The sequence below is a fragment of the Haliotis rufescens genome, unplaced genomic scaffold (genome assembly GCF_023055435.1).
Source record: "Haliotis rufescens isolate VD_foot unplaced genomic scaffold, xgHalRufe1.0.p SCAF_33, whole genome shotgun sequence".
NCBI lineage: Eukaryota > Metazoa > Mollusca > Gastropoda > Lepetellida > Haliotidae > Haliotis > Haliotis rufescens.
The window spans coordinates 1,286,045-1,309,910 of NW_025964035.1; the positions used below are offsets into that span (position 1 = coordinate 1,286,045).

General features: G+C 44.2%; 1 protein-coding gene across 4 annotated transcripts in view; it reads right to left on the reverse strand.

Moving 5' to 3' along the window:
• The window catches only part of LOC124151630 (putative mediator of RNA polymerase II transcription subunit 26), a 65,343-nt gene that overhangs the window by 40,844 nt on the left and 633 nt on the right, over nucleotides 1-23,866 (reverse strand). The gene's annotated exons all lie outside the window — the stretch shown is intronic.

The following is a 23,866-nucleotide window of genomic DNA, read 5'->3' on the forward strand; positions in this document are numbered from 1 at the left end:
AAAATGATGTTAAAACCTAATTTCATCCAACACCAAACCTAAAAAAATTTCGCCTCGGGTTTTAAAAAGTAACTGAAATATTTTCACCAAATGCCTTGAAAAGAATGTCTTGTCGTTCCCCTTATGTTGACTGCCTTGAAGCAGTAAGAGATAAACATTTGGCTCTGACAAATCTCCCAACACCAAACACAACCCCATCACACAACCCCACCACACACAACCCTACCACGCACAACCCATCCATACACAACCACCCCACACACAACGCCACCACACACAACCCTTCCACGCATAACCCCACCATACACAACCCTACCACGCACAACCCCACCATACACAACCACCCCACACACAACGCCACCACACACAACCCTTCCACGCATAACCCCACCATACACAACCCTACCACGCACAACCCCATCATACACAACTACACCACACACAACGCCATACACAACCCTACCACGCATAACCCCACCATACACAACCACACCACACACAACGCCACCACACACAACCCTACCACGCACAACCCCACCATACACAATCACACCACACACAACGCCACCACACACAACCTTACCACGTACAACCCCACCACACACAACCCTACCACGCACAACCCCATCATACACAACCACACCACACACAACGCCATACACAACCCTACCACGCATAACCCCACCATACACAACCACACCACACACAACACCACCACACACAACCCTATCACGCATAACCCCACCATACACAACCCTACCACACACAACGCCACCACACACAACCCTACCACACAACCACACCACACACAACCCTACCACGCACAACGCCACCACACACAACCCTACCACACACAACGCCACCACACACAACCCTACCACACAACCACACCACACACAACGCCATACACAACCCTACCACACACAACGCCACCATACACAACCACACCACACACAACGCCACCACACACAACTCACCACGCATAACCCCACCATACACAACCACACCACACACAACCACGCCACACACAACCTTACCACGCACAACCCCACCATACACAACCTTACCACACACAACACCACCACACACAACCCTTCCACGCACAACGCCACCACACACAACCCTACCACGCACAACGCCACCACACACAACTCACCACGCATAACCCCACCATACACAACCACACCACACACAACCACGCCACACACAACCTTACCACACACAACACCACCACACACAACCCTTCCACGCACAACGCCACCATACACAACCTTACCACGCACAACGCCAGCACACACAACCCTACCACGCACAACGCCACCACACACAACCCTACCACGCACAACGCCACCACACACAACCACACCACACACAACGCCACCACACACAACCCTACCACGCACAACGCCACCATACACAACTCACCACGCATAACCCCACCACACACAACCACGCCACACACAACCCTACCACGCACAACGCCACCACACACAACCACACCACACACAACGCCACCACACACAACCCTACCACGCATAACCACACCATAGACAACCACCCCACATACAACGCCACCACACACAACCCTACCACGTACAACCCCACCATACACAACCTTACCACGCACAACCCCACCATACACAACCTTACCACGCACAACCCCACCATACACAACCACACCACACACAACGCCACCACACACAACCCTACCACGTACAACCCCACCATACACAACCTTACCACGCACAACCCCACCATACACAACCACACCACACACAACGCCACCACACACAACTCACCACGCATAACCCCACCACACACAACCACGCCACACACAACACCACCACACACAACTCACCACGCATAACCCCACCACACACAACCACGCCACACACAACGCCACCACACACAACCCTACCACGCATAACCACACCATACACAACCACACCACACACAACGCCACCACACACAACCCTACCACGCATAACCACACCATAGACAACCACCCCACATACAACGCCACCACACACAACCCTACCACGTACAACCCCACCATACACAACCTTACCACGCACAACCCCACCATACACAACCACACCACACACAACGCCACCACACACAACCCTACCACGCATAACCACACCATACACAACCACACCACACACAACGCCACCACACACAACCACCTCACACACAACGCCACCACACACAACCTTACCACGCACAACCCCATCACACAACACCACCACACACAACCCTACCACGCACAACCCCACCATACACAACCTTACCACACACAACGCCACCAAGCATAACCCCACCATACACAACCACACCATACACAACCACACCATACACAACCCCACCATACACAACCACACCACGCATAACCCCACCATACACAACCCTACCATACACAACCCCACCATACACAACCACACCACACACAACGCCACCACACACAACGCCACCACACATCCCTACCACGCATAACCCCACCATACACAACCACACCATACACAACCACACCATACACAACCCCACCATACACAACCACACCACGCATAACCCCACCATACACAACCCTACCATACACAACCCCACCATACACAACCACACCACACACAACGCCACCACACACAACGCCACCACACATCCCTACCACGCATAACCCCACCATACACAACCACACCATACACAACCACACCATACACAACCCCACCATACACAACCACACCACGCATAACCCCACCATACACAACCCTACCATACACAACCACACCACACACAACGCCACCACACAACACCAAACACACACAACCCTACCACGCACAACCCTACCATACACAACCACACCACACACAACCCCACCATACACAACCACACCACACAACCCTACCACGCACAACGCCACCATACACAACCCCACCATACACAACCACACCACGCATAACGCCTCCATACACAACCACACCATACACAACCCCACCACACACAACCACACCACACACAACGCCACCACACACAACCCCACCATACACAACCACACCATACACAACCACACCATACACAACCCCACCACACACAACCACACCACACACAACCCTACCACGCACAACCCCACCATACACAACCACACCATACACAACCACACCATACACAACGCCACCAAACAACACCATACACAGCCACACCACACACAACGCCACCACACACAACCCTACCACGCATAACCCCACCATACACAACCACACCACACAACGCCACCACACACAACCCTACCACGCACAACCCCACCATACACAACCACACCATACACAACGCCACCACACAACACCATACACAACCACACCACACACAACGCCACCACACACAACCCTACCACGCACAACCCCACCATACACAACCCTACCACGCACAACCCCACCATACACAACCACACCATACACAACGCCACCACACAACACCATACACAACCACACCACACACAACGCCACCACACACAACCCTACAACGCACAACGCCACCACACACAACCCTACCACGCACAACCCCACCATACACAACCCTACCACGCACAACCCCACCATACACAACCACACCATACACAACGCCACCACACAACACCAAACACAACCCCATCACACAACACCACCACACAAACTGTTTGTCTGTGTTCTCCATACTAACACAATGCGTCCCACCAACGGTACATTATCATATATACAATGGGCAGTGTTATCGACGCGAGATACCATTCCGAGAAACTTCGCGTAAGGGTCCGATAAATATGCAAATGAGGCCAACTGGCAGGACCTACTTTAAGAAACGGTATAGATGCGGCGCCAACTTAATCCAAAAGAATTGCATAACTTTACACAACAGTTAACCTAGGTTTCTGCAAGACGCTTGGCACTATCTTGTCGGTTCACTCAGGCAAAGCAGTCCCCCACTACTTAAAAACTTTTGTAAATGGCAATATGTTTTAATCTTGGATTATTTTACGAAAGACATGACATGATAAAGATCTTAGTGATATTTCACTGCAGTGAACTATGACGGAACTATTGTCACGCACGAGCCACCACCCCGCAAATTGTCTGCCTTTATCTTAAGTGTCTAGCCCGTATACAATAGACCCACACTGACAACTCAAACTAATAAAAGATGGTCATTTATGGAGTTAATATCACTTCTTGCCGTTTGTTATTCTCTCGAAACTGATTCGTTATAAACAAGAAGTGTGTATTATGTTCGCCAAAGCTCGCATAATAAAATTGTATTCCTAATATGATATTTACGACACGGAAACATACTTGGCTGACAATCTCCTTATCCCTACAACGATCAACGATAATCCTGTACGATCTATTTTCCGAACAGAATATTCCGTCAAAATATTACGCGACATGGATGGTGATTCCCACTCAATCTTTATGTGTCCCTGCTGTGGGTTTTTCTGCAAATGGATTCCATTTGATTAAGTCGCGATCTTACATTGTATGGATCCACTAGCGCCACCTTCCTGGATAGTGAAGACAAGGGGGCCGTGGAGAGAGAGAGAGAGAGAGAGAGAGAGAGAGAGAGAGAGAGAGAGAGAGAGAGAGAGAGAAGAGAGAAAGAGGAGAGAGAGAGAGAGAGAAAGAGAGAGAGAGAGAGTGTGAGTGAGTGAGTGAGTGAGTATGGTTTTACGCCAATATTCCAGCAATATCACGGCTTCACACATTGTACCCATGTCGGGAATCGAACCCGAGTCTTTGGCGTGACGAGTGAACGCTTTAACCACTAGGCTACCCGACCAGATAGAGAGGGAGAGTGTGTGTGTATTCAAATACACCCGTGAAGATCCGGGATAGAATTAGAAGATAAATACTATGTGTGTGTCTATTTCCGGGATTTTATCGAGTATTTGCATCTTGGAAATTCATCTCGAGACCCGAAAGCGTTTTTTTAAAATTGAAAGTACAAAATAGGCGTTAAAATGTAAATATGTTTAGAAACTTTAATTTTTTTTGTGGTACATATGATAATAATAATAAAAATTAAATGATCCATAGCGAAAATATAATGAAACTCGTCCGCAACGGCGGAAGAGTCATATAAAATACACAATGTGGAATAGAACCCGGGCCGTCGGCCTGAAGAGCGAACGCTTTAACCACTAGGCTACCCCATGCCACCGCTGACTTGTCAGCGTACCCCGACAGCGTAGATCACTGCTCATGTCAATCACTGCTTTATTTGGCCCTTAATTATTTACATACAACAAACCATTCCTCACCACTCGCCCCTTTCCGTAACCTGGAAGAAGACTCGTCCCCCTATCGATGAATGTCATCGGCGAGAAAACGACAAAGCAATCACAATGCGCGTATGATTTCGAGTTATTTGTCAAATAATCCCTCAGAAATAATCATTGATTTTACTTATGTCTTGCATCTAAAAATATACCCAAGACACAGTTAAATGTGTTCAATCATACTGTATAATTCCGTACGTCCCGATGTGCTTTAAATTGCACCTGAAATATATATAATATATGGGGAAATGTATAACGCAACGAGTTGACAATTGTTAAAGGTATGTGCCCGATTGCGCTAAGACGGAACCCGGTCGCAAAAATGGCCACGAGAGGGGCACGAGTCGCTATTCGGCTTGTCCCGGAATAACACGAGTTGATCACGAGTTATGACGTTACACATTATCATATTTTACAACATAATTGCGTTGCCAAACCTACATAATTGCAAATGGTAATTTCGACAGGACGTGAAGAGTGGTAGCCAAATATTTATATGTCCAAATTGAGCCCTGTGCAGAAACCAAAACCATTCTGTGTTCATTTCACAATATGAAATCTTCAAAGGAAATTGGCCGCCATCTTGGATCGTGACTAAAGTTGTTTTCTAAGTTATGACAAGGCGTCCGACCATGCTCAATTCTGTGTTTATGTCATCTGTTGAACAATATAACCTGTTATATCCCCCACTACTTAGCGATCAGCGAATAATATCACTCGACCCACGTGTCCCTACCATCGTTTGATCCATACTCGATTATGTACACTCTGCCATCAAATAATTCAGAGAGCGGCGTGAAACAACCAACAATCAAAACCCATTCTGTGTAATATACCAATCAATACCAGTTCTGCGTGTTCGCGCCACTAATGAAGACCCGTCTGCTATAAGATACATCATTTATAGCACCGGCCTGCAATACCGCTACCTCCTTACCTTAAGTGCTTTAACCCTGCATGTCGCAATGTCCACCAACAGTCGTGATACAGAGGGTGTTTACAGAGAGACGACGGCGGGTTGAGGGGCAGGGTTATCATCGTCAGCCATGGCAACATGAGTGGACAAAACAACTGTAATGTGCTCTGAAATCTGGTGATGGGACAGTAGCAATGAATTACTTAGCTGATGTATTTGTTCCTGTGAAATCAATGAGTTGCCCATTGATGCCAATGCAAGGGAATGGTTGGTTGGTTGGTTTGTTGTTTAACGCCGCTCTTAGCAACATTCCAGCTATATGACGGCGGTCTGTAAATAATCGATTCTGGGCCAGACAATCCAGTGATTGACACCATAACCATCAATCCAAGCATCTGGGATCGATGACATGCATCAATCAAGTCAGCTGCCCTGACCACCCGATCCCGTTAGTCGCCTCTTACGAGAAGCATAGTCGCCTTTAAAGACCAAGCATGGGTTGCTGAAGACCTATTCTGCCACGGATCTTCACGGGTCGCCAGGGAATGCATGTAGGAATAAGGCTTTATTCCGATTATATTCAATTCCTGCGGTGGAGACGAGCACCAGATTAAACATCTGATATCGGAATTACTTCTTTATGATGCAGTATTGCGTTCTGTCTAGACATACGTTTTTTTATTGAGTGAACTGGACCCAGAAGCTGCTCTTTATCACATGCTTACAGATATTGTATCTGCCCTGTGGGAACTGGGGCAGAATAGGTCTTCAGCAACCCATGCTTGCCGTAAAAGGCGACTATGCTTGTTGTAAGAGGTGAATTACTGGATCGGCACGGGTGGTCAGGCTCGCTGACTTAGTTGGTTGTGTCAACTGTTGTTTGTTTGTTTGTTTGTTTTTTAACGCCACACTCAGCAATGTTCCAGCTATATGACGGCGGTCTTTCAATAATCGTGTCTGGACAGACAATACAGTGATTGATATCATGAGCATCGATGTGTCATCTATTAAGTGTGTTTCTTTCCCTGGGATGTCGCAAAGCAGAATACATATGTACAATCAATAGATTCATTACAATGTTTTTATTTATGATTGAATCAATACATGAAACTCATTATTTTTAACGAACACGTCACTTGGTGGATGCTAACCAGAGCACCGCACCCCAGAGGTCAACCGACGTATAACTTGTGCTAACATTGGTCAGCCAAGATTATCTTGAATTATACCTCATCAACAGGGGTTCACCAGGATCATCTAGGGTTTTGAGGTGAGGTGAGGTGAAATGGGGTTTAACGTAGCCTCCAAGATTAGTGCACTTATATAGCGACGTGCATGTACGTGTGTGTGTGTGGCTGCTTGTACTATTCCGGACTGATGCCGATTTATAGTGCAAGCTCACTGAGATACCATGCCGCAGTTTAACATGAATACCCCACTCAGAATATGAATACACAGTATACTGACTCCGAGCCGACCAGTCCTTGTTTTAGCCCCTTAATGCCGAGCGCCAGACAGGGTAACAACAAGTACCATCTTTTAACGTCTTTTGGTATGACGCGGCCGGGGATCGAACCCCGGACCTTCCGCTCTCCGGGCGGACGCTCTACCACAGGACCACGGAGGCGGTCGCAGCGCGTAGGTATTCCGACTCCGAGCCGACCAGTACTTGTTTTAACTCCTTAATGCTGGACGCCAGGCAAGGTAACAACAAGTACTATCTTTTAACGTCTTTTGGTATGATGCGGCGGGGATCGCACCCCGGACCTTCCACTCTCCTGGCCGCTCTACAACCAGACTACCCGCACACGCACGCACGCACGCACGCACACACACACGCGCGCGCGCGTGCATTCATTCGAAATATAAGCGCAACAATTTTGAACGCGCCGTTTAACCCCATTTCACCTCACCTCCTTTAAGAGAAAAATTATATGGTTTGAAACATTGAAAATAGTCTGTCTCTTTGTTCATGTTGAAGAATGATATTCACGATAGTTGTAGAGCGGAGATCTCTGGATAGCACGATGACCGGGACCGAAATCACGGAACGTATGTGATCCAATAACAGGGCGGACAGTATACAACATTGCGCAACTCTCTGTAGTAACCGCGTATAGTTACCGCATGTAGTGGTAAATATACACATATTGCAACATACACCAACGCATCACTGTCGTCCTGATTTGAAGGGCTCCTATCACCCCACCGTGTGTAGGCTGTTGTTTGTTCGTTTTTGTTTGTTTGTTGTTTAATGCCGCACTCAGCAATATTCCAGCTATATGACGGCGGCCTGTAAATAATCGAGTCTGGACCAGACAAACCAGTGACTGACATCATGAGCATCGATCCATGCTGATGTTGAGGGGGCAATTGCAATTGTTGTTACTGTTAATCCTCCACCTACTATATATTCTGTACCATGTTTATCATTCAGCCTTACTTGACAACGGTATAATGAATTGTAAATAAAAGTCGCCATTACAGTAAATAACAAGAGTTATTATCCCCCACACCTGTTGCAGAATTTATGACATAATTAAATCTAAACAAACCCTAACCTTTTTTTAACCGAGGTGGAACTTGTCATGGAAATTGTAAAAAAAGAAGAGTTTGGAACCTAAGTCCATCTTGTTGCCATGGAAACGTAAAAAATACAAATTTCTAAAAATTCTAAATAGCAAAAGGCACCAGTTCAGCATGTACCTGACAAACCTGCAGAGTTTCGTGAAAAAAATATTGAACGGTTTATGAGCTATACTCCGGAAACGAACCCTACCTCACAGAACCTAAGTCCATCTTGTTGCCATGGAAACGTAAAAAATAAAAAATAATAAAATTTCTAAATAGCAAAAGGCATCATTTCAGCATGTACTTGACAGACCTGCACAGTTTCATGAAAAAATATTGAACGGTTTCTGAATTATGCTCCGGAAACGAAACGTGACGGACGGACGGAGCCCGTTTCTATATCCCCCGCCAACTTTGTTGGGCGGGGGATAATAAAAACGTTGTTATCCATAAATTGTGTCTACTTTGTCATCCGTCAACTTGTAGTAATGACTGTCATATAATTTAACCCAGCATTCTTACAGGGCTGTAAGAAGCTCAATTATGCACATATAACGTGACCTTCCACTGTGATCAGCATGTTCAAAAGTAAATCCCTCATATATTAAACAAAAGAACAAGTATCTATTTAGAAAGACGTTATTCAATAAAGATTCGAATCGTCTCAGGTCCCATTACATAAAGTATGGGCGAAAGTAATAGGATGACGTCATAGAAGGTTATAAATCCTGATAATGCACTGTCATATACCCATCCTGTATCGATCACTAAACCTGAATGAAATGTGACACCTGCTCTTTTGGTACCTGCGTTTGCTTTTATCAATTGTTATAGTTAATTCACAGCTTGACTGTGTTCGCCATCTGTGTTCACCATCTGTCGTACATTGATACACAGCAGGAAACAGGCTAATGTTCTGTCTCACTCGTACAATAAATGGCTTGTTACTGTTACACCCAAAAGGCAGTGTGACGTTGCATTATTGTCTGTCATTTTGACAAATATATCCAATATAGACCAAGAAAGTCTAAAACTTGGCAAGTCCAGATAACTGCAGTATCTGAAAACGAAAAGAGTCTCTGGGCCCCTTTTTATATTTTAAATAAGATAATTTATCAACTGGTTTTTTTCTGTAAAATGTGTTCATTTCAGAGACTAGATATTATTCTAGTTGCATTACCATTGGACGGTTATTGTGACTGTAATATTGCTGACATCAGCTTGAACATCTGAAGCATTGTGCACAGCCCATTGGCGTCACTTTTGTCTGGTAATTAATGAAGGCACAGACTGTACTTTGAGCCGCTCCATCAGTATAGCAGCTACAGTAAACTACGTTTATAACGAACACGCTTATAACGAACTGACGGATAAAACGAACTTACTTTTTTGTCCCGACTATTTGCTGTAGTTATGCTGTGTATATATGCTTATAACGAACTACGGTTATAACGAACTAAAATTAGTGGTCCCTTTGAGTTCGTAATAACCGTAGTTCGTTATAAGCGTGATCGTTATAACCGTAGTTTACTGTATATCATAGCGGTCTCTAAATATTGTAGAAGTGAAATGGAGTTTTAAGAATAAGAGATTATTGCACTTAAATTGCGACGTGCATGCACGTGTGTGTGCGTGTGTGCGTGCGTGCGTGTGTGTGTTTTGCCGATTGTGATAGTCCGGACTTTGTCGGTTTCATAGAACTACCCCACTGAGGTACAATACCGCAGTTTCACAGGATATTCCACTGAGACACAGTATACTGACTCAAGGTAACATCAATTACCTATTTGTAACGTCTTTGACATGGACGTGGATAGAATCACCGACTGACCGCTCTCCGGACAGATGCTCTATGCACAAGACCACGAAGGCAGTCCTGAAAATATCGAGTCTGGGACGTGCATGAACAACGGCCCCGCCTAAGGCGTTTGGGGGCATGGGTGGCCCAGTCGTCTATGGCGCCACAATTCGCACGCCCGAAACTTATGATTGTGGGTTCGAATCCCGGTCCGCCACAATTCTGTTTCTACCATACCCGTGCTCGTCGGTTTCACCAAAGTGGTAAACGTCAGACCTGCATCACTTCGGGCTTTCCTCCCACATTAAGCTGATACGACGTGTCAACTGGAATACTGTTAAAAGCGGCGTTAAACCCAACTCACTCTCTCTGAGTGAGTGAGTTTGGTTTAACGCCGCTTTTAACAGTATTCCAGTCATATCACGGCGTGTCAGCTTAATGTGGGAGGAAAGCCCGAAGTGATGCAGGTCTCAGACGTTTACCACTTCGGTGAAACCCACGAGCACGGGTATGGTGCAGACAAACCTAGAAACATAATCGGGGCGAACCGGGATTCGAACCCACAATCATAGGTTTCTGGCGTGCCCAAGGGACGCAACTCTGCACAGCGAATCGAGGCGCCTTAGACGAATGGGCCACCCGTGCCCCCCCCCCCCCCCCCCCCCCCCCCCGACTCTCTCTGAAGGTGTTTATGTTTTAATTACTATGCATACGGATCCGTAGATCCAACAGTGCACAAATGTGGCATACGAATAGATTTTGAGGATGATCTCCTTTTTCTTCCAATTTTAGTTCTTAAAAACACGTGGTTCAAGACAGGAATCGATGCAACAGTTGACTTGAAATTAAAGGAACTTCATTTTGCCACAATCACCCCAAATTCATTATATTATAAGTGTTATATTTTTTATTTCGACCAATAAATCTATTGTTTGTAAACCAGGGCTCCGAAACGAATATTTTAAAGGCCTAAGCTATTGACAACGGCAGGACATTTAAGAGTGAAGTTTAACACCGGTTGTAGTCGTATGGCATGGAACGGCAAGAGAGAGTCATAACCCAGGTCTTCCACATTGAGATGACCAGGTCATCTTCTTCAGAGCAATTGTCTCTTCCGGTATTTACAGTCACTTCATAGGGAATCTGTCCAAACGATCACTTCACCATTCATATCCCATTGTTATCTTTCTATAATTGTCTGTGCGTGCTCTCAGGCTCGCGTATGTGCATAGGCGAGCGTGGGTGGGTGTGCCATCGCTGAAACGACCGACTGACAGTCGTTCAACCCTATACGGAAATACGCAATTAACAAAGTACACACAGAATCGGGGTGTCAAAGGACCGACCATCTAGTGCTTCGGTGAGGTGAGGTGAAATGGGGTTGAACGTCGCGTCCAAGATTATTGCACTTATATAGCGACGTGCATGCACGTATGTGTGTGTGTGTGGCTGCTTGTACTAGTCCGGACTGATGCCGATTTATAGTGCTAGCTCACTGAGATACTATGCCGCAGTTTAACATGAATACCCCACTCAGACACAGTATACTGACTCCGAGCCGACCAGTCCTTGTTTTAGCCCCTTAATGCCGAGCGCCAGACAGGGTAACAACAAGTACCATCTTTTAACGTCTTTTGGTATGACGCGGTCGAGGATCGAACCCCGGACCTTCCGCTCTCCGGGCGGACGCTCTACCACTAGACCACGGAGGCGGTCTTCTAGTGCTTCGGGGCCAGCATGGGACGTTTGCTAGACATTGGACGTGTGTAGTGGTAGATATACACATATTGCAACATACACCAACGCATCACTGTCGTCCTGATTTGAAGGGCTCCTATCACCCTACAGTGTGTAGGCTGTTGTTTGTTCGTTTTTGTTTGTTTGTTGTTTAACGACGCACACAGATATATTTCAGCTGTATGACGGCGGTCTGAAAATAACCGAGTCTGGACCAGACAATCAAGTGATTGACAACATATACATCGATCTACGCATTTGGGATAAATCAACATGCACCATTCGATCCCGTTAGTCGCCTCTTACGTCAAGCATAGTGATTAGTCGCCTTTTACGGCAAGCATGGGTGACATTGGACATAAAATACCAGGAAAAGAAAGTATACGCCCATGTTTGATGATGGCTTAAATGAAACAAGAAATGGTTTAAATGGATGGTGTGTATTTGATGCGGGTATCATAGTCGGGTTTTGGACCGGAAGTTTGCAGTGTTTCGGCGACTGTTTTCAGAATTGCAACGTTTTGATAACGGTCGTATTGTTGGTCATATCTAATTTTTAAGTGTATACTTTCTTTTGTCCGGCAGTGTAGTTGCTTTAACATCACTTTGAACAGCACTTCAGTCACCTCGTGTATCTGTATGTTCCATAAAGGAAAGAAATTGATGCGTGGTGTGTCTGTTATTTACAACGAGGCTCACATCCTGGACCCACTGGCTGCCATAGCTTTGTTTTGAGCCGGACCGCCTCCGTGGTCTAGTGGTAGAGCGTCCACCCGAAGAGCAGAAGGTCCGTGGCTAGATCCCCGGCCGCGTCATACGACTTTAAAAGATGGTACTTGTTGTTATCCTGTCTGGCGCTCGGCATTAAGAGGCTAAAACAAGGACTGGTCGGCTCGGAGTCAGTATACTGTGTCTGAGTGAGGTATTCATGTTAAACTGCAGCATGGTATCTCAGTTGGCTAGCACTATAAATCGGCATCGGTCCGGACTAGTACAATCAGCGAGAGACGTGATGCGTCAGTTATACGAGATATATGGAGAAGGTGACGTCACACTTTAAATGGTGCCGATAGGGACCAGGGTATTTTTTATGATACAGTAAACTACGTTTATAACGAACACGCTTATAACGAACTGACGGATATAACGAACTTATTTTTTCGTCCCGACTATTTGCTGTAGTTATGCTGTATATATGCTTATAACGAACTGCGGTTATAGCGAACTAAAATTAGTGGTCCCTTTGAGTTCGTTATAACCGTAGTTTACTGTATAATGAAGATATACCAGACTGGATAATCGGGGATAGGAGGTTCTAAACTGAATCATTAATAATATGTAAAATATCCAAATAAATGAAGAAGTTACACCTAATAATCTCTTTTCACACATGGTCAGTTCCTATTTTCAAATAAATCAAGGAAATCCGAGTTTTGATACGCCCGAATGCACGTATTGCAACTTAGAATAACTAACATTTACAGATTTCTGCCTGATTTTGATATGCACTGACACTGTGTTTAAATGGATTTACGGTCACCGGTTCCATGGTACGACAAATCCTATTTCATCGCTTTGCATTACGTCAGCGTGGGGTACAGTTCTACCGCTGCTGCACTGCAAGATTGCGTCAAGTTCAGACCAAGTTGTGTACCATCCTTTCTGGGTTTAACGGTGTTTTAAGTGGGTTTTGTTTCAGGCACTTCATCGATTGATTGAATGAGGGGAGATAGCGGTGTTTTGCAATGTTATCTCTTGTAGAGCATGGATACATCTTATACGCACCAACTTGCAATGTTTTATTGTACAAAACTTTATCAAAAGTGTTTTTTTATTTCCTGGTAATGAGATATTTCGTTCACATATGAATTATGAATTTAACCTTTTTGGCGATAGAAGTAAAGAAATCTCCTGGTCTACCATAGATCGATAGGCGACCCGAAACAGACTCTGCACCGCGATATCAAAATTAACACATTAACATTATATATAATGCACTAGTGAGTGAGATTTGTTTTACGCCGCTTTTAGCAATATTTCAGCAACGTTACGCGGGTAACACACAGTGTACCCAAGTGAGGAATTGAACCCGGGTCTTCAGCACGACGAGTGACAATTGGGCTACCTCACTGGATCCTATATATTCACGATCTTTCATTCTGTATCGATATCCGTACTGTTTCTCACACTTGTGGGGGCGGTCGGGTAGCCTAGTGGTGAAAGCGTTCGCTCGTGGGGTAGCCTAGTGGTGAAAGCGTTCGCTCGTCGGGTAGCCTAGTGGTTAAAGCATTCGCTCGTGGGGTAGCCTAGTGGTTAAAGCGTTCGCTCGTGGGGTAGCCTAGTGGTTAAAGCGTTCGCTCGTGGGGTAGCCTAGTAGTTAAAGCGTTCGCTCGTGGGGTAGCCTAGTGGTGAAAGCGTTCGCTCGTGGGGTAGCCTAGTAGTTAAAGCGTTCGCTCGTGGGGTAGCCTAGTGGTGAAAGCGTTCGCTCGTTGGGTAGCCTAGTGGTGAAAGCGTTCGCTCGTGGGGTAGCCTAGTGGTTAAAGCGTTCGCTCGTGGGGTAGCCTAGTGGTTAAAGCGTTCGCTCGTGGGGTAGCCTAGTGGTTAAAGCGTTCGCTCGTGGGGTAGCCTAGTGGTTAAAGCGTTCGCTCGTGGGGTAGCCTAGTAGTTAAAGCGTTCGCTCGTGGGGTAGCCTAGTGGTTAAAGCGTTCGCTCGTGGGGTAGCCTAGTAGTTAAAGCGTTCGCTCGTGGGGTAGCCTAGTAGTTAAAGCGTTCGCTCGTGGGGTAGCCTAGTAGTTAAAGTGTTCGCTCGTGGGGTAGCCTAGTGGTTAAAGCGTTCGCTCGTGGGGTAGCCTAGTGGTGAAAGCATTCGCTCGTGGGGTAGCCTAGTGGTTAAAGCGTTCGCTCGTGGGGTAGCCTAGTGGTTAAAGCGTTCGCTCATGGGGTAGCCTAGTAGTTAAAGCGTTCGCTCGTGGGGTAGCCTAGTGGTTAAAGCGTTCGCTCGTGGGGTACCCTGGTAGTTAAAGCGTTCGCTCGTGGGGTAGCCTAGTGGTGAAAGCGTTCGCTCGTGGGGTAGCCTAGTAGTTAAAGCGTTCGCTCGTGGGGTAGCCTAGTAGTTAAAGCGTTCGCTCGTGGGGTAGCCTAGTGGTTAAAGCGTTCGCTCGTGGGGTAGCCTAGTAGTTAAAGCGTTCGCTCGTGGGGTAGCCTAGTGGTTAAAGCGTTCGCTCGTGGGGTAGCCTGGTAGTTAAAGCGTTCGCTCGTGGGGTAGCCTAGTGGTTAAAGCGTTCGCTCGTGGGGTAGCCTAGTAGTTAAAGCGTTCGCTCGTGGGGTAGCCTAGTGGTTAAAGCGTTCGCTCGTGGGGTAGCCTAGTGGTTAAAGCGTTCGCTCGTCGGGTAGCCTAGTGGTGAAAGCGTTCGCTCGTGGGGTAGCCTAGTAGTTAAAGCGTTCGCTCGTGGGGTAGCCTAGTAGTTAAAGCGTTCGCTCGTGGGGTAGCCTAGTAGTTAAAGCGTTCGCTCGTGGGGTAGCCTAGTAGTTAAAGCGTTCGCTCGTGGGGTAGCCTAGTAGTTAAAGCGTTCGCTCGTGGGGTAGCCTAGTAGTTAAAGCGTTCGCTCGTGGGGTAGCCTAGTGGTTAAAGCGTTCGCTCGTGGGGTAGCCTAGTGGTTAAAGCGTTCGCTCATGGGGTAGCCTAGTGGTTAAAGCGTTCGCTCGTGGGGTAGCCTAGTGGTGAAAGCGTTCGCTCGTGGGGTAGCCTAGTGGTTAAAGCGTTCGCTCGTCACGCCGAAGACCCGGGTTCAATTCCCGACATGGGTACAATGTGTGAAGCCCATTTCTGGTGTCCCCAGCCGTGATACTGCTGGAATATTGCTAAAAACCATACTCATTCATTCAAGCTCACATTGGTGTAATTATAGTTATATATATACCCGGATCTTCACGGGTCTTTTTTTTATAAAGGAATACAGATTGTTTGTGATGCAAGCTTAATTCCCCTAACTGACTAGGCACCAGATCTGCGGCATATCCTCAGATATCTACAGTATCCTCAAAGTATCCTCAAAGTATTTCAGGGGCGGTCGGGTAGCCTAGTGGTTAAGGCGTTCGCTCGTCACGCCGAATACCCGGGTTCGATTCCCGACATGGGTACAATGTGTGAAGCCCATTTCTGGTGTCCCCCGCCGTGATATAGCTGGAATATTGCTAAAAGCGGCGTAAAACCATATTCACTCACTCAAAGTATTTCAAAAGTGTTACTTCAGTATCCCAACAATATGCCATTAGAATTCCAACGTTACCCAAAGGCATTCCGCCAGTCTCTTTACATTGAAACCATTATGAGATCCGTGAAGATCCGGTGTGGAATAGGTTTTCAGCAACCCATCCTTGCCGTAAAAAGCGACGTAAGAAGCGACTAACGGGATCGGGTGGTCAGGCTCGCTTGCTTGGTTGATGCATGTCATCGTATCCCAGTTGCGTGGATCGATGCTCATGATGTCAATCACTGGATTGTCTGGTCCTGACTCGATTATTTACAGACCGCCGTCATACAGCTGGAACATTGCTGAATGTGGCGTTAAACAACAAACAAACAAACAAAACAAACAAACCTTTGAAAAATCAACAATCTGCTCAAAACTGACCTGCTGTTTAATTGACTGCGACGCAACTGTAAACAAGATAGAGCTATACGATGGAAGAGTACAGTGTCAGATGATATGATTTCCACACTCACGGGAGTATATAGCTACATACTAGCTGGGGCAGTGCCAAAAGAAGCATGAATTAATTATGGCTTTGTGGAATCTCGTCACAATTTACGATGGATTCACGTTACGATGTTTCCAATTGTGTTATTTCTGTAAATATTAGCGTCGAAAATCACTTACAAAGAGATTATTTTGCGACTGATCGCATCATATTATGTTTGTCTAAACTATTGATATGTCCCGTGCGAGAGTGAGGTGACTACGGTCAGTGGAGTGGAGGGTTGAATTGTAAGCCTGCTCTGTCTGTGGGTCCCAGTAGGCAGCGAGAAGCAGCAATAGAAATCCGAAACACGAGCAATGTGGATGCATTTATATACTACTGAAAAGAAGTTAACGAACACCCGATATTTTAATGTTACTAAAGTTTATCTGCCATGGCTAGGGTTGTCACGATAAATCGAAATATCGATATATTGCTATTGGTAAGCACTTAAAGTCAACAAATCGATTGTTAAATCAGTTTCCTGTCAATAGTATCTATTTCAGGTAGGAATATCGATAGTTTCGATTGTATTTACCATATCAATAAAATACATGCAATGCTTTTCAAATTTGTTTTTCATTTGATCATGTGTGGTAGTACTAAAGTTTACATATGGTAATGTGGAAGTTTATTTTTCTTAAATTATTAGGGGACTGGTCTCACCTATGTTGCCTAAGTATTAGAATGGAGTGATCCAAGAAAAGTAGAAAATGGTACAGTAAACTACGGTTATAACGAACACGTTTATAACGAACTGACGGATATAACGAACTTACTTTTGGGTCCCGACTATTTGCTGTTGTTATACTGTATATATGCTTATAACGAACGACGGTTATAACGAACTAAAATTAGTAGTCCCTTTGAGTTCGTTATAACCGTACTTTACTGTATTATATTAGCATGGGGGGACACGGTCCGGCCCACGTAGGGGTAAGTTAAGAAAATGAATCATAAGATTAACGAGAACAATTTAAGGTCCTTACTTCTATACGTCACTAGGTAGTGTTTATTTAATCAATCATGGGTTTAAGAAATAGTATCAGAGGCTAAAACTAGAACCGGTGATGTGACAGTCGTTATAGAAGAAGACATGGCCTACGAGACACTAAAAGACTCATAAAAACAATATTATATATATATAGTATTATAAACACACCACATTTAATAATAATTATGAAAATAACATTCATATTATCCCTCGTACAAGCATCCTGTTTACACACAACTACATCCATTCCGACATCCAGTCCTTCAGTCACAGCAGCTTACTCAAACCACTCAAACACACACAAACTAGACTTAAAGGACATCCGCACCAGACCACTACGCAGTCTTGCTTGACAACGGTATAAGGATCTACAGTAAACTACGTTTATAACGAACACGCTTATAACGAACTGACGGATATAACGAACTTACTTTTTTGTCCCGACTATTTGCTGTAGTTATGCTGTATATATGCTTATAACGAACTACGGTTATAACGAACGTTGTTTTCACATTCCGCCGTGATAATTATATCAGGACTATTGCTGACAGAAGCGTTAAACAACATTCCCTCAGTCCATTCTATTTGTTTGTTTGTTGTTTGTTGTTTAACGCCGCACTCAGCATAGCTATTCTATTTGAATTGTATGTTTGAGAACAGTTTGAAATCAATATCACAGTTTGTCATCATTAACATCAAATCCAGGAATGAGATTATTACTGAAAGCCTCTAGAACCAGTTTGTGCTATTAGGAAAACAAAGCGTACAACAGCATATTATATAAAGTATGGGATGTAGTATTTATTGCATTTATTGATCCAGGGATATGTAATAAATACTACAACCCCTACTTTAATTATATTTTATCTAGGTTGTATTACAATGAGAAATAATAAACGCGTTGTGCCTCTGTGCCAGGACTATAATTAGTGAGATGAGGTGAAATTGGGTTTAACGTCGCATCCAAGATTATTGCACTTATATAGCGACGTGTGTGCGTGTGTGCGTGCGTGCGTGCGTGTGCGTGTGCGTGTGTGTGGCTGCTTATACTAGTCCAGACTGATGCCAATTTATAGTGCAAGCTCACTGAGATACGATGCCGCAGTTTAACATGAATACCCCACTAAGACACAGTATACTGACTCTGAGCCGACCAGTTTTAGCCCCTTAATGCCGAGCGCCAGACAGGGTAACACAAGACATCTTATAACGTCCAGTGGTATGACGCGGCCGGGGAATGAACCCCGGACCTTTCTGCTCTCCGGGCGGACACTCTACCCCTAGACCACGGAGGCGGTCACTATAATTAGTATCGAAGTGATACGGCACATAACGCTCTGGCAATAACAACGATACCAACCACCGTCAGAATGGAGCATTTTTAAATGCCATGGTAGAAAAAGGAGATAAACATAATGTGAAATTTGAAAGCGTTCGTTTCTAAATTAGAGTAAGAGGTATCTAATATACACTTAGACTACCTCAGACTTCACAGTACAGAATCCTTGTCCCCAAATTGTGTTCATTCAAGCGTATTCATTTAATAATCAATTTTCATGCGTTTGTCTTACCTGCTTTCTTAAATAATGGTTACAGCGTTTGCTTGTCACACCGAAGACTGTTTGATATGTCAAAGGACGATTGATACCATATTGGTGTTGCGTTAGAATACGCGAGCATTTGGGATAAATGTAAAACGTCAAACAGATTTCATTGAGCGTAAAAGGCAAATAGAGGTGAAAAACATACGAATGGATCACTGGAAATCAGTGATGACACCTGGTGTTCGTGAAAAGGGTAACCATGTCCTGCCCTACATGCAGCACCCACCACTCACACAATTTGCATAAAACAGTATACAGTAAACTCCGTTTATAACGAACACGCTTATAACGAACTGACGGATATAACGAACTTACGTTTTTGTCCCGACTATTTGCTGTAGTTATGCTGTATATATGCTTATAACGAACTACGGTTATAACGAACTAAAATTAGTGGTCCCTTAGAGTTCGTTATAACCGTAGTGTACTGTATTGTTGTTGCCAGACAAAAACCCGTTATGGTAAAACATTCAGTTTGTTTTCTCTGATACATGAAACTCGGAATAGAATTAAGATACAATCAACAATTATAATCTAGACTAGAGCACCATGATAAGAATAGTATGCTGGGAAAACACCACCGGGACAAATATGGCACGGAAATAGATATATATCGTTTGTCTACAAATTAAAAAGAGTTAAGGACCACATTTCTTTTATATTACTGTAGTTAATCTGTCATGCCTTCCTGATTAGCAATACAGTAAACTACGTTTATAACGAACACGCTTATAACGAACTGACGGATATAACGAACTTACTTTTTTGTCCCGAATATGTGCTGTAGTTATGCTCTATATATGCTTATAACGAACTACGGTTATAACGAACTAAAATTAGTGGTCCCTTTGAGTTCGTTATAACCGTAGTTTACTGTAATATGAAAGAATCGGGTGGTCCTTAATGGGTGAGTGAGTGAGTTTAACTTTAACGTCGCATCGCCTTAACGTTTTGGGAGTATATACGCTACCAAAACCTAGTTTTATCTCCTCATTGAGGAGATCCGGCTTCCATTACAATCATTGTATGCTGGATACTTTAACATACATGTAGTTGCCAATGGCCAAATGATGATTAGAGACACGTAAAGCACCTACAACGCCTACGTCTGTCGTCATTACATCGTCCGTGCACGTGCGGGTTTTATCCCGATGTAGATGTTAGATACAGCTGATTACACAAACCGAAATATACACCTACAAGCTATGTCACCCCAACCTTGTCTAATAGATCGATCATCGTAATTTGATATAATCCACACGTGGACGATCAAATATACAAATACAGTAAACTACGGTTATAACGAACACGCGTATAACGAACTGACGGATATAACGAACTTAATTACTTTTTTGTCCAGACTGTTTGCTGTAGTTATGCTGTTTATATGCTTATAACGAACTACGGTTATAACGAACTAAAATTAGTGGTCCCTTTGAGTTCGATATAACCGTAGTTTATTGTATACATGCATGGATACGATCCTCGCCACAGCGAGGACCAAAGCTGTGTCAGTGTTGGCCATGAAGAGAGGTGAAATGGAGTTTAACGTCGCGTAAAAGATTATTACTGTGTGGCTTTCTATGGCTAAAATAATATGGATTTAGAACCTTAGACAAAGAATGAAATACAGTAAACTACGTTTATAACGAACACGCTTATAACGAACTGACGGATATAACAAACTTACTTTTTTGTCCCGACTATTTGCTGTAGTTATGCTGTATATATGCTAATAACGAACTACGGTTATAACGAACTAAAATTAGTGGTCCCTTTGAGTTCGTAATAACCGTAGTTTACTGTATATTTGAATTCTTGGTTGAGTGTGTCAAAACAAACCAACCAACTAACCAACATAAATAATTTTCATTAATCAAAATGGTAAGATAATTAAGATGTCAATGCTTGGTACAACTGTCAAAACCAGTTTAGTACGGAACGTTTTCTTATCAACGCTCATGTCGAAAACATTCCGGTATGTTCTTACGTGAACCTATCATCATGTGTTTCACTATAGTAAACAATGACTTAAATGCATGAAATGACGAACACTAGATGATAATATCTATTCCAACAATTTACCAATAACCATTTACTTCTGATGCTAAGATTTAATTTATCCGGCTGCGGCCCGTGTTAAGTTTGCGGTGCGTATTCGGTGCTGTTCTCAGACCCTAGAGAATAAATGGAAAAAGAAATCCAACTCAAGTCTAGAATGACGTGGCAAGTCTAGATCGCCTTATCTCTAGTGAAGCATTGTCCTGGGCTCCATTTGGACTTTCATTTCTAATTTGTCGGTATATTGTTTTATATACGATAATTTTATTTCTGGGACAAAAATAGTCTATATAGGGTGGGGTATATCAGTGATAGAAACTAAGAGTTTAGTTCACAAGTTATCATAATATAAACATATAGCAAAACACTTAAAAACGGCAAATTTTATAGTTCTTATGATACCTTAACTATTGGGCAGTTTTGCAAGGACAAAAGGACTGGTGCTAATTTCTAACGCTGAATATGTTTATCCACCTTTTCAATGTGTGGCTACCTATTCAAATACAGTAAACCTCGGTTATAACGAACACGCTTATAACGAACTGACGGATATAACGAACTTACTTTTTAGTCCCGACTATTTGCTGTAGTTATGCTGTAAATATGCTTATAACGAACTACGGTTATAACGAACTAAAAATAGTGGTCCCTTTGAGTTCGTTATAACCGTAGTTTACTGTACACGTAGGGTAGTGACTTTGAAACAAATCACTTGGAATTCCCAGGACTGCCGTACGGTTCGTCCGCATTCGCTACGTGGACGGATTGAAACTAGACACGTCATTTTCCGCAAGGGTTACCGCACACGGGTCCCCACTAATGGAATCACCATTGTTAAAACCCCACAGAAAACGCAACCGGGGCAACAGCTGCGGCCGGATAAATGTAATCTTAGCTTATAAGTATTGGCTGGAAAGGACATATCTGGGTACTGTTAGGTAATATGTAAAACAATACTCACTATATTTCAGGTTGGATTAGGGGCGGTCGGGTAGCCTAGTGGTTAAAGCGTTCGCTCGTCACGCCGAAGACCCCGGTTCGATTCCCGACATGGGTACAATGTGGGAATCCCATTTCTGGTGTCCCCCGCCGTGATATTGCTGGAATATTGCTAAAAGCGGCGTAAAACCATACTCACTCATGTTTGATTAATGATCGCCATGATATCAAGATTGAAACTAGGATATTATTTTATTATAAAATGTCAATTTTTTCATCACCCTCCCGAAATATGTGTATTATTTGTTATAATTCTCCCCTAGGGACTGTCATATTTTTGTGACCCTCCTCGTATTCCCTGACCCACCATGCTATAGTAAATGACAAGTGCCTTATATGTAATATAAGCTATGTGTGGTATAAAGGTATTTCCTATGATACTGTATACCATTATATCATATACGACCCGTGAAGATTCCGGGGTAGAATAGGTCTTCAGCAACCCATGCTTGTCGTAAAAGGTGCCTATGCTTGTCGCAAAAGGCGACTAACGGGATCGGGTGGTCAGGCTCGCTGACTTGGTTGATGCATGTCATTGATCCCAATTGCGTGGATCGATGCTCATGATATTAATCACTGGATTGTCTGGTCCAGACTCGATTATTTACAGACCGCCGTCATATAGCTGTAATATTGCTGAGTGCGGCGTTAAACAACCAACCAACAAACCAACCAACCAACCAACATCATATACGTGTATACATAGTGTCGTTATGAGTAATTATACACTAAAGTCTGGAAAGAGTGGCTTGTACTTATTCACATTCATGCCCTAGTACTGTATTATAACGGACGTATAAAGGGTGATTTTTGTTTTGTTTGTTTTTTGTTTTTTTGTTCAACTCCGCACTCAGAAATAGTCCAAGCTAAATGACGGCGGTCTGTAAATAATCGAGTATGGACCAGACAATCCAGTTATTGACATCCTGAGCATCGATCCACGCAGTTGGGACACGATGACATGCATCAGCAAAGTCAGCGAGTCTGACCACCCGATCCCGTTAGTCGCCTCTTGCGACAAGCATAGTCGCCTTTTACGACAAGCAGTTAACAAAACATTTGTCTATCGGTACATCACATACAGAGTTTAGTTATCAGTAATTGTAATTAAAGTCAGGAAAGAGTGACTTGTACCTATTCGCAATCA